Here is a 12,277-nt window from a genome sequence, read left to right on the forward strand (position 1 = left end):
GCATGACAGGTGAATTATAGCGTGCTCATAGCAGGTACAATTAACATAACATTGACACAGTACAAACATTATTTGAAATTTCCATAATTCACATAAAACATTGAGTCAGACTCAAGTCTGTTCCCCAAGGCTGTGACAGAAGATCACAAACAAGGCTGCGTCTTTATTTTAGTTTCATCCCCCAGCAGGATTGGAAGATGTTCTGACTCCTGCAGGTGTGGGAATTCAAGGTTTAGATTAATTTTAGGAAAGAGTGTGAAAGAGTGTGTAGGGGAAATAGTTTAGTTATGTTTGAGTAAACAATGTGTTCTTCAATTTTTGTTAGATGTTATCTGCCCACACTACATTTAAAGGCTTTGATCTGGGGGAAGGAAACAAGACAGACCGGAGAAATGTATGGTTGTCTGCCCTGACAAAAGCACTCTCTAGTATCTAGCTGCAGTTGTTATTTTGCTCATATACTGTGGGATCAGTAAAACTTGCCTGGCTTTTATGCCCGTATAAGGAGCAGGCTTTCTCTCTGTTATAGTTTCCTATGCTGACAATTAATATAATTGTAATAAATTGTAGTGGTGAGGTCCGTGTGCCAGTTTTGTCTTGGTTCTGTTTGGTCTCACTCTGTTCACCTTCCAGTCCTGTTCAGTTCAGTTTCCCTCCTGCCAGTCCATTTCACTCAGTATTATATTTCAATCAGTGTGGACTATGTTGTAATACATTTGGGTTATGCATATTTGAATAAAGGGAGGTTACAATCTCTTCACATTTGAAAAAAATCAGGTCCAAAGTTATAAAAGCTAACTATGCAGCTCTCTAATCAGGGAACACTGAGCAGCACACAGCACTTTTTTATACTTCTCATAATGAGAGACTACGTTCAGCCTGATGGATACCACAAATAGGAAGTCAGTATTTCAGCAATTATAAGACACCAGTCCCTTACTTAGGATCTAGCCTCAGCCTTTAATGCTAAAATTACCTGAACAGGAAGTGGACATGATGATCCATCCATGCATTGTTTCAGCTTTATCTGATATAGGGTTGTGGGCAGACGGAATCCATCACAGCAAGCAATGGGCAAGACTTGATACAGCCTGGATGGGACACCAGTCCATCGCAGTGCACACAGAGACAGACATGCACACACTCACCCCAGAGCCAATTTTCCCAGGAGCTACTTAACCTACTAGTATGTCTTTGGACTGCAGGAGGAAGCCAGAACACCTGGAGAAACTCTAGTACAATACAGGGAGAACATTCAAACTGCACATGGATAGTACCCCAGGAACTGAACCCAGAACCCCAGCTCCAGGGTTCTAAATGTGGCAACCGAAGTTCTCTTCCCAGAAGCTAATTAACCTTTTACAGTATGTTTATGTGCTGTGGAAGGAAACCCATACAACATAAGGAGAACATACAAACTCTATGCAGATAGCACCCCAGGTCCAGAATTGAACCTAGGGCCCCAGTGTTGTGAGGCATGATTAGCTGTCCTGCCTGAACTTGAATCGCAATGATTAATTATATAGTTAAAGCATCAAATGTTACTTTCTTTACTGAGGTAAAGAATTGCATAAATACTTATTTATGTATGTTTTTAGAAAAAGCTTTTGAATTTTATACATTGATCAAATATTTGATTAATTAAATAATCAGTGTGTTGGAAGCTGGACTCTCTTGTGCATTTATTCGCTCCCTCAGAGTTCAGAGTCAGCAATCCGTAACATGACAGGATTTTACGATGTTACATGCAAAGAGAGTTCATTAATGACCCACTTGTATCTCCAGGACCACAAGTCACAACACCTTGCAAAGATTGATACAGAGGTCCAGGTCTGATGGTCTCAGCAGCAATATCTGGTTCGGTGGTTCTCCCTCTTGGTGTTGGTAGATCACTGTGTCTTCTGGGTTTTGCTACAGCAGAGTTATTAATCACAGGCTAATTAAATAATTAAATTCTGTTATACTGTGTTTAAGATTTGTAAAGGTGATGAACGCTTTAATTATTAATTTCAAAGTTACATTGTTAGCATTACATTGTTAGCATTGTTAGCAGAAATATGTTCAGTTGGGCTTAAACATAGTTAGCATTGCTGCCTCACAATGCTGGGGCCCTGGACCTGGTTTATATGTTTATTCCAATTAGCCCTGGCTGTGAGTGTGTGCATGTTCTTTCTGTGTGCCTGCTCTGCAATGGACTGGTGATCTGTCCAGGGCGTACGCTGCCTTGCTCCTGTTGCTTGCAGAGCCCTGAATTGGAAGAAGTATGACGGGATGTAAACAAGCAAGAAAAACACTCACTCACTGTGGGGGTATCTGATATATTGTTAGTCTCACCTTTGGCTGTTCATCATTAACTGGCCATATACACTGATGGAAAAAAGAAACACAACACCCCCTCCTCCACACTCTAGCCCTCCCATCTGCCAGGAACAGGCAGAAGAGTAACCATCTGTGAAGAGGACCCGATGCCACTGCTGATGAGTCCATCGCAGCCTCTGTCTGGCCCAAGCCAGTTGGGTGCAACGCCTAGGAGGTGTGAGCAGAGGGCTTCTGACAGGTCGCCTTGCTGTAAGGCCAGCAGCATGGATCTTTACTGTCCTGTCACTGATGCGGGCATTGTATCTGCCGGCAGTTTCAGCAGCAGTAGGGGTGGCAGATGTGAAACGATCTCTCAGATGGACCAGTCTGATGTGTCGATCCTGCTCTGGTGTGGTCTGGCGACCGGATCTTGGACAGTCATCTGTCCTGCTGGTCTGCTGAAACCTTCTCTGCAGTTGGGACACAGTGGAGTGATTTACTCCATAGTGTTTGGCAATGCTGGCACATGACATGCCCGCAGCATGCCAATGGCCTTCTACCTTGCTTCTGGTGACATTCGAGGCACAAAAATCTGACTAAACTCTATGCCTTTGAATTAAGTCCTTTTTAAAAGTGACCTGATCAGGAATTGTTCCACCTGGACCTCATTGAGTAAAAGTGCACCTAACAAGCTTTTGTGTGATTGGCAAGCTGCAATACCTCACTCCACAAGCTGTATTGCTGGTCAGAGGGCTTAAAACAAATTGACAATTCTTTATGAAAGTACATAAGCTATAACTATAGTATTCTCATTCCAGAAAATGTTGCATTTCTTTTTTCCATCAGTATATAAAAAGCTTTTTAGTCAAAAATAATTAGGAAGCTGAGGAGAAACTGTATAATGTCCTGTATGTTGAAGTTGCTGGAAATTATGTACTTTAACTAGAGTCTTTGTATACCAAGGCTAACGTTCAGAAAAAAGTCTAAATGAGCCAGCAGATCAGCACCAGCTGGCATCACTTATTAAGGTCCCAGTTAGAATGAAAAAAGCAGACACCAGAGTCCATCTTGAACAGGAGTGAGAAACCTGGTTTGAGGTGGTTATGAGGTGGTTCAGAACACTATTTGTAGTGATTGATGGTAAACATACTGCAAAAAAATACAAGAATTATGTTCTTGGTTCTCACTTTCTCTAATGAAAGTATGCCATTATTGACATAACAACATCCCAGAAGGACAATACATGTCCTCATACTGCTTGTATAACAACAGCTTTCTTGTGAAATAAGAATGTGACAGTTATTTTATGGATGTCCAACTCACCAGACATTCCTGTTGAACATCTGTGCTATGTGTTTGGGTGTAACACCTAGGGTTCAGAGACCAACAGGCTCTCGGAGAAAGGCTCCCGTCTGTGAGGGGAAAGGGTATGTGATGGAGGAAGCAGAGGCTTAGTGAAAGGCTCTGGAGAAGAGAGGAGGCGTTAGTGGTATCCTGAATTGTAGTGAGTTTAGAGACACAGTCTTTAACATCAGCAGCCACCTGGCAGTCTCAAGTGCTTAAAGCTTCAAAAGTTAGAAAGAGACAACAAAGACTTGCAAGAATTTGGTATGGGAAGATTTAGTAAAGAAAGATGGATCCACAGAGAATTTAACATCAGTTTCTGTAGTGTATTATATTCCTGGATTAGTTTGAATTCTATGTAGCCTTTATAGCATAGTATATTAGTGTTTATAGTTGGAAACTGGGTGTCAGGGGGTAAGGTGCACCAGTAAATCTGGGAAGAGACAGGGAACAGGTATCTTTCAGTGCAGGGAACACTGGTCATGGAAGGTTGAGCCCAACTGAGTGTGTCCGGGTGTCCCAGAGTAGTTGTATCATCCCATCCTGCACCAGCTTTAACTGGTTTCTGCTGGAAGCCAGTTTGTCTAAAACCAGCTGGAGCTTGTATCAGCCATGGCTGCCCATCTTACATCAAATGCAGCTGGTTTTGCTACAGTATATTATATGAAAATAAATCACCGAAAGTGCTAAAACAGACCATATACAACCATTCATTGTGCATGATTGCATGGTCTTACTCATTGGATGATGCTGTCAGTTGGTCATTGCAAACTAACTGCATTTCAATGTGAAGCACATGGGTTTATTTGAGCCTGCAATAAAAGGAACAAATCAGAAAAACTTAAATACCTAATATACAATGAGTGAATCAAATAAGATCATTTTAATTTTTTAACACAAATGTTAACAATGGTAGATGTAAGTACTGTACAGTATGAATAGATACAATTGTATGCCAGCAGCCATATCGCTCTGCAACTCACAACTGGCAACCCACTGAAGCTAAGCAGGTGTGAGCCTGGTCAGTACCTGGATGGAAGACCTCCTGGGAAAAACTAAGGTTGCTGCTGGAAGAGGTGTTAGCGGGGCCAGCAGGGGGCGCTCACCCTGCTGTCTATGTGGCTCCTAATGGGGATAAACAGGTGCCGTCATTTGGAGACGTAAAACCAAGGTCCTGACTCTCTGTGGTCATTAAAAATCCCAGGGCTTTTCTTGAAAAGAGTAGGGGTTTAAAATTTCCCACTGGCCTTTGCCAATCATGGCTTCCTAATAATCCCAATCTATGAATTGGCTTCATTACTCTGCTCTCCTCCCCACTGATAGCTGATGTGTGGTAAGCGTTCTGGCACACAAAGGCTGCCATCGCATTGCCTATAAAGCTCTTTGTGTGGAGTGTCCAGCAAAGCACTATATACAGTAAGTGTAAGCAATTATTATTATTATTATTATTATTATTATTATTATTATTATGCACAGGTTTGGGCATCCCTGGCCAAATTACATGTTTTGATGATTTTCTAAGTGAGAAGAAGTTAACACAAACTTAAACTTGACATATTGCTGCAAATTCTAATGCACAGTTACTATTTATTTGCTGAATTTAACAGATTCTCAGTGACTCTCAGTGGTCATTAAAGATCCCAGGTCATTTCTGGATAACAGCAGGGAGTAATCCCAGTGTCCAGGCCACATTTCCCCCTTCGGCCCTTACCGTGATCTCCACATTGTCCCCATGTGCTTGCACTTGCCCTGCGATGGACTGGCTCCCCATCCAGGGTGTATCCTTCCTTGTACTCGTTGCTTGCCGGGTAGACTCCAGCTTCCCACCACACTATATGGTATAAAGCAGTTTGGTAAATGACATGAATGTTATCCCTCCCTTGATAAATATTAAAAACATATCTAGCGATTACTTGATAACATGTTATTTATGTTATGTTATTACGTTACTGTTATTGCTATTGTGTAACTGTCTATTGTCTTATCTTCTGTCTTATTTATATACTGCACCTGAGTGACTAATGAGAAACACTTTTCATTATACTATGCACCTGTGTATGTTTAATGACAATAAAGTTGAATTGAATTGAATTGAATAAATAAATTAATATATGTAATGCAGGGGTCTCAAACACGCGGCCCGCAACGACTCACTTGGACTAACAAAAAATTTGGTCGTTTTGGTCAATTGATACATTTTTTGTTCTATAGATTCATTTTCTGTTTCAATTATCGCCAATGGAAATATTACTTTTTTATGTATTTTTCTATGCCTCTGTTATTTTTATTTCCGGTGACGTCACCATTTGTTACGTAAACAACAGTTCTAGTTAGTACATGCTAGTTAGTTGGGATACTAAAATATTTTACTGTTTAACGGTAGGCGGGATATTTTTTCTTTTATTAACTATCAATAATGTCACCATCATCATTGAGAAAAAGTATGATTGCAGAAGAAAAACGAATTTTCCAAGATAAGTGGAAAAATATTTTTTTTTTCACGGAGATGTAGGATAAAATCCAGTGTCTCATTTGTCTGTAACCTATTTTGGTGCTAAAGGAGTATAATGTGCGCAGACATTACGACACAATGCATCGAGAACAATATTAAGCGTTAACTGGCAAAATACAAGATGAAAAATTTCAGCAACTCAAAGCAGCTCTTGCAGAACAACAAAACTTTTTCACAAATATTAACAAATCAAGCGAAGATTCCATAAGAGCAAGCTTCGTCATCAGTGAAATGGTAGCAAAATCATCCTGACTGTTCACAGAAGGCCAATTCATAAAAGATTGCTTTATAACAGCAAGCAAAATTTTTTGCCCCAATAGAAAGTAAGTGTTTGAAGGCATAAATTTGGCTGCAAATACAGTTGCCAGCAGGATTACTGAATCAGGCAATAATGTACACAAGGAGAATTTTCAATTGTACTTAACGAGAGTACAGGTGTAACATATACTGCTTACTGTGCGGTATTCATTCAAGGGGTTGACAGAAATCTGAATGTGTCCGAAGAATTGTTAGATGTACTATCTCTGAAAGGCATTATACTGTATGTTTCAAGAACTGAAAGTATGCATCAAAAACTCAGGATAACCTTGTGTCAGTGGTAACGGTGCACCTGCAATGTCTTCTGAAAATGTTGGTATTGTGGGATTACTGAAAGCAAAACTAAACAATCTTGGTGTGTCAGGCACATTCACTGCTATACATTGTATTTTGCACCAGGAAGTGCTGTGTGGTAAAAGTCTAAAAATGAAAGAAGTTATAGACGTTGTTGTTAAGACGGTTAATTTTATATATTCAAGGAGTCTCAATCACAGGCAGTTTAGTTCTTTTCTATCCAGCACAGATAGCAAATATGGAGAGTTGCTGTACCAAAGTTAGATGGCTGAGTCAGGGAAATGTGCTTAAGAGGTTTTTTGCTCTAAGAGAGGAGATAGCATTGTTCATGTCAATGAAAAACAAAGATGTTCCTCGTCTTGCTGATCCAACTTTTATATCTCATTTGGCTTTTCTGACAGATATCACAGAGCACCTGAATGCACTAAGCTTGAAGCTCCAGGGTACAAAGCAGGTGATTACACAGATGTATAACAGTGTCAAGTCATTCAAATGTAAGCTTTTTTTGTGGGCAAAACAGCATACAGATGGCAACTTGGCTCATTTTTCATCCCTGCAGTCAATGAAGATCAACAAATCAGTTTTATGGTCAAGACTCACCAACTAACATTTGCGATTAATATTGCGATTGGCTACTTCACGTTATATCAGGCCTAGTGTTGACATTCTGGTCTCTGCAAAACACTGTCAAGGAAGCAGCCAGAATGAAGAACTTCAGAAATAACCTCACATTATGTTGAAGTTAACTAACATGTTTCAAATAAAAATTTCAGTTTTATTTAATTTTTTTACTCGCAGTGGCGGGTTTTTTTGTTTTTCATGGACAAAACACTCAGCACCGTTTGGACATTCCATTTGGATGATTCGCTGTTCGCAAAGGGACTGCACCGTGAGTTTACTAGATTGCTTTGGCATTTTATGTATTCAGTAGGATGAGCTTCATTATCCAGCGGATTATTTTTATAACTTTAGGATATATATTTTTTCACAATATTACCTTGAAATGAAATGTTCTGCAATTCGTTACTTGTTCATCCCTTTCAGGATTGGTAAAACACAAATTCCCAAAATTCTTCCAGCCAGATTGGCAGGTGCTGCATTAAGTTATTGGGACAGTCTCCCAGATACAGTGAAATGTGACTATGATAACATTTGCAAGGACATGCAATCAGTTTTTGGACAAAAACAGGAACTCAGGACATTTCAAACACATCTGAATGCAAGACCGCATCAGCCTAAGGAACCTTTGGAGGTGTATGCAGCAGAGTTGCTTCTCTTTGTTTTGCAAGCTTTCCCGGATTATGGGCAAACTGCCATTACAGGAGAAATCCTGAGGCGTTTCATTGCTGGACTTGACCTTGAGTCACAAGCAAAATTGTATGAGTTTGGTCACCACTCTTTTTGTTTTAGAGTCACCACTCTTGACGGTAGTTGTCCAGTATGAGATAGCGCATTCCACATTCCATAGCATCTTCCCAGCTACAGTGCCAATGACTACTCCACCGCCAGCTCTCTCCACCCCAGTGCATAGTTTGTCTAACACCAGTGATGACAAGCTAGCAGCCCAGCAAGATAAACTTACACTTCAAGTGGACAGATTGCAGTCAGCTGTAACGTCACTGACTCACACCCAGGCATGTACCTATTTTCATTCCCCAGAGTTCCAGTCTTCATCTGCACCACGTAGGAGACCACAGTCCCCAGAGGGGCCCTGGGATAGCCACAGCAGTTCTTGCTGTGACTGTCGACATCAGATTCTAATGCTCATCAGTTCTCCTTCACGCAGCTGCATCAGTCATAGATGACCTTTTCACAGCCCCAGTACTGGTGCCAGGTCATACCAGCAACACCATGGCTAAGATGAGCCTATATGCTTGGACCAGCATGTGTCAGGCCATGCAGAGCGCAGCCCTCGTCAGCAGGGGTGGTGTGACAGCTATGAAAAGGACTCTGCATTGTCTCAGCAGAGGTACAGGGAATGTTCAGATGACCCAACCAGCTCAAATTCCGGATGTGAGAGACACAGCTACAGAGGCACTTCTTTTATTATTGTCACAGACCATTGTCCCTTATTGGGCTTGAAGAAATTGCCTATTGAGCGTGACCCGACAGGACAGAGAACATGCTGACCTTTAGAGCTTGATGTGTATGATTAGGTCATCAAACACCGAGATGTTAAGAGGCATGGAAATGCTGATGCTCTGTCAAGACATCCACCTGACACCATCACTAGTAGGGCCTGTAGTGAACAAACTGTAGTGAAATCTCCAAACCAAAGTTCACCGAACCAGCTACATATCCTGTTGTAAATGTCAACTCGGTTCTTGACTTGTCACATGCACTGTCATTTGACTTGCTCCAGTATCAAAAGGATGATGTTACACTGCGCACAGTATGAGCGTGGTTTGTTCAAGGAAAGAGACCTCCGGTTTGGGCAATGTTTGAGTTTGAGGCAGATTTAGTAAAAGAACAATGCTTTATGTTAGCTGTGACAAAGACCAGAACTTCCTCCTACCATCCAGGAGGTAATGGGTTAATCAAAAGATTTAACCGGTTCCTAAAGGACCAGCTGGCCAAATGTCTATATCAAACACATGAAGCATGGGAAACGTTGCTGAGAATTGTAGCTTGCCTACAATACAAGTGTACATGCTAGCACTGGGTATATACCATTCTATCTGGTGCATGGTTGTGAGGCTTTGTTGCCAGTTCATTTACTATTTTCTCCTAAGGCTGAACGATCATCTGCATCCCCAGGAACACCAGCCGAATATGCTGCATCTGCTTGTCGTAAACTCCAGCACGCTTATCAGTCAAGCCAGGATCATTGTAAAGCTGCACATCTACAACAAAAGGCCCAGTATGACAAAAAAGTAAAGTACTGTACTAACCTTACCACGTGGAAGACTTAGTTTGGTTGAACAATCCAGCTCATTCTTGGTGTAAACAAGGGCCATACTGTATCATACAGTCAATACATCCTGCTGATGGAGATGGGGTTCTGTATGTCATTAGACAGAAAGACTCCCCTAATGGACATACCCAAGTTGTTCATCACAATCATCTAAAAGCTTATTTGACACCTGCTTATCCACAGACAGGATGTCTCTCTCCAACTGCACCTGCCGAGCTTCAGCAGACTCAAAGGGTGCTACTATAGGACAACCCAGATGTGCAGGTACCTAGTGCTACCCCTGACTTGCCTTCCATCATTTTCTCTGGTGTGAAGCAGCGCCACCTTCCTGCCGGACATACAATTAATGAACAGTCCATTGCACAACGCGTCCAACAGTCTGACCTTCCAAGGGAATCAGATGACAGTGCAGCTCAGGTAGCATCTCAAATGGACAGTACCTCCTGCTCCCTTGATAACCATGAGCAGTCATCACGACAGCCAGGTCGCAGGCTTGTTAAGTTGCCTGCCCGTTTTAGGGATTATGTTGGGGCAAAAAATTGTGAAAAAAAATGTACACAAAGTGTTTCAGTGGTTTCATAAGATAAGATCACTTTATTAGCCCTATACAATTTCTTGCCTTAGGAATTTGTCTTTTCGCATACCCCAGCTTGCTCTCCATGAGACACACAGACAGATAGAGAGAAGCTGGGAGTCAGAGCGCAGGGTCAGAGATGTGAGACTATCTATTGGTATATTTAAACAAAATGACTGAATGACATTCGGGGTTCATTTGAGTTGATACTTTGCTTGTATCACATAAACATGTTCAACTAAACATTTTAAATGAAAACTCAAAAGTACATGATTTACCGATTTTTTATTAGAACTGGGCATATGTCAAAGTTGCAGATTGTCAACACGTTACTGATCTTGTGCTGATATGTCAAACATACATAAACATTTCTTTAGAGAGAGAGATGGAGAAAGAAAGAAATGGAGGCAAAGCAAACAGGAATAGAATCAGCAAGTTAATTCATTCTGCTGTAATGTAAGTGGAATTGTCACTACAACTCATTTAATTGATTATGTGTTATTGATGTAAACAATAATAAATACATTTTAAATGTATTTGTTAACATTTATTTCTGCTCAATAGTAGTTTCAAATAACTGAAGTAATTATTTACATTTACTTAGGACAACATTAGGACAACATCATTTTACCAAACCTTGGTGTATGTTCAGCTCTTATGTGGCTACATAACTCAGTAATAGTATCAGGCGATTGCATCTAATGCATCTAATGAAGCACATAACATTAAGATATCAAAGATATGATTAATTTTTACTTGCCATCAATTTCAGTTTTTCAGCCTCATAAAGAATATGCAGCCAGAAATCCATCTCAGCTATCAGCTTGCTTAGAAATTGACCAGCTGATTTCCAGCCTGTCAGCCTGGTTGGAAAATGACCAGCTTGACCAGTTGATTCCAAACAGCAGCTAGCATTCATCTTGGGTTCCAGCTTGACCATCTATATAACCAGCTAGACCAGCAAAAAAAAAAACAAACAGCTTTGACCACCTCAAAATCCAAGCTGGTCAAAAGCTGGATTTTCCTTTAGGGAACTTGTATTGCTTCAAGTGGTGTCCACACACACCACTACTACTCAATTTCATTGTAAACCCCTGTTGATCATGCCTGTTAATATCAAATGTTGCTAATTATCATGAAAATATCTGTCGTGGCTGTTCAATAAAATTACATTGCACTTGCAAATAAAAATTGTCACTTTCCTCATAACTTTGAAATTGCAGTTGAAAAAACATCGATTTGGCTATTTTTGTCCATTTTTTCTTTTTTTCATTGTTGAGTGGTGTCCTTGAAACAGGAGACAGAGAAGCTTGCACTCCCTTGTTTTTCCGTGAGAGGGTGCTGTTTCCTGCGTCACGTCTTTCTTTGTTAGGCCATGGGAAACGTGCGTTCTTGCCTGCACGCAGTGGCTCAACCACAATGCATCACTGTGCAATTTGAGTGACAGCCGCCTTAGCCAATGCACGTCGAAATGCTCCTCTACCAAACCAATGGGTTTTAGCTTATATTCATTTCTTAACAATAATTTTCTGGCTTGTCGTGTTTTTCTTACTAGCTTCACCAATTTGAACAACGCTAGTATTAGGGTCGCCTCACATCTCCCAATCTCATTAGAGCTCATTTTATATTAATTAGTACTACTGGTAAAAATAAAAAGCAAAGCATCGAAATTGTATACAGTACATCAAGCAATGGTAATGTGACATCTTTTCATACCTTTATGATAGTTTAATCCCGAAATGTATCTAATGCGCGTCAGGTTCTTTTCTTTTTAAACAATAATGCATTATATATTAAAGCTTGTGAATTTTACATGAGCATTTTCTCCAAATGGAGCACAGCTATGCAATGCTAAGATAATTCATACAATATTAAAATTAAGGCAAGGAATCGTAACAGAATCAGTACTAAAAAAATGGCAAATTATTAATTTTATTTTTTAGAAGTGCGCATATTTCTTTATATCCTAATCCTTACTTTTAGTACAGAACACAAACATACAGTATATACTACTACTTTTCAT

This window comes from Lepisosteus oculatus, chromosome 8, assembly GCF_040954835.1.
Source record: "Lepisosteus oculatus isolate fLepOcu1 chromosome 8, fLepOcu1.hap2, whole genome shotgun sequence".
In the NCBI taxonomy this organism is placed as follows: domain Eukaryota; kingdom Metazoa; phylum Chordata; class Actinopteri; order Semionotiformes; family Lepisosteidae; genus Lepisosteus; species Lepisosteus oculatus.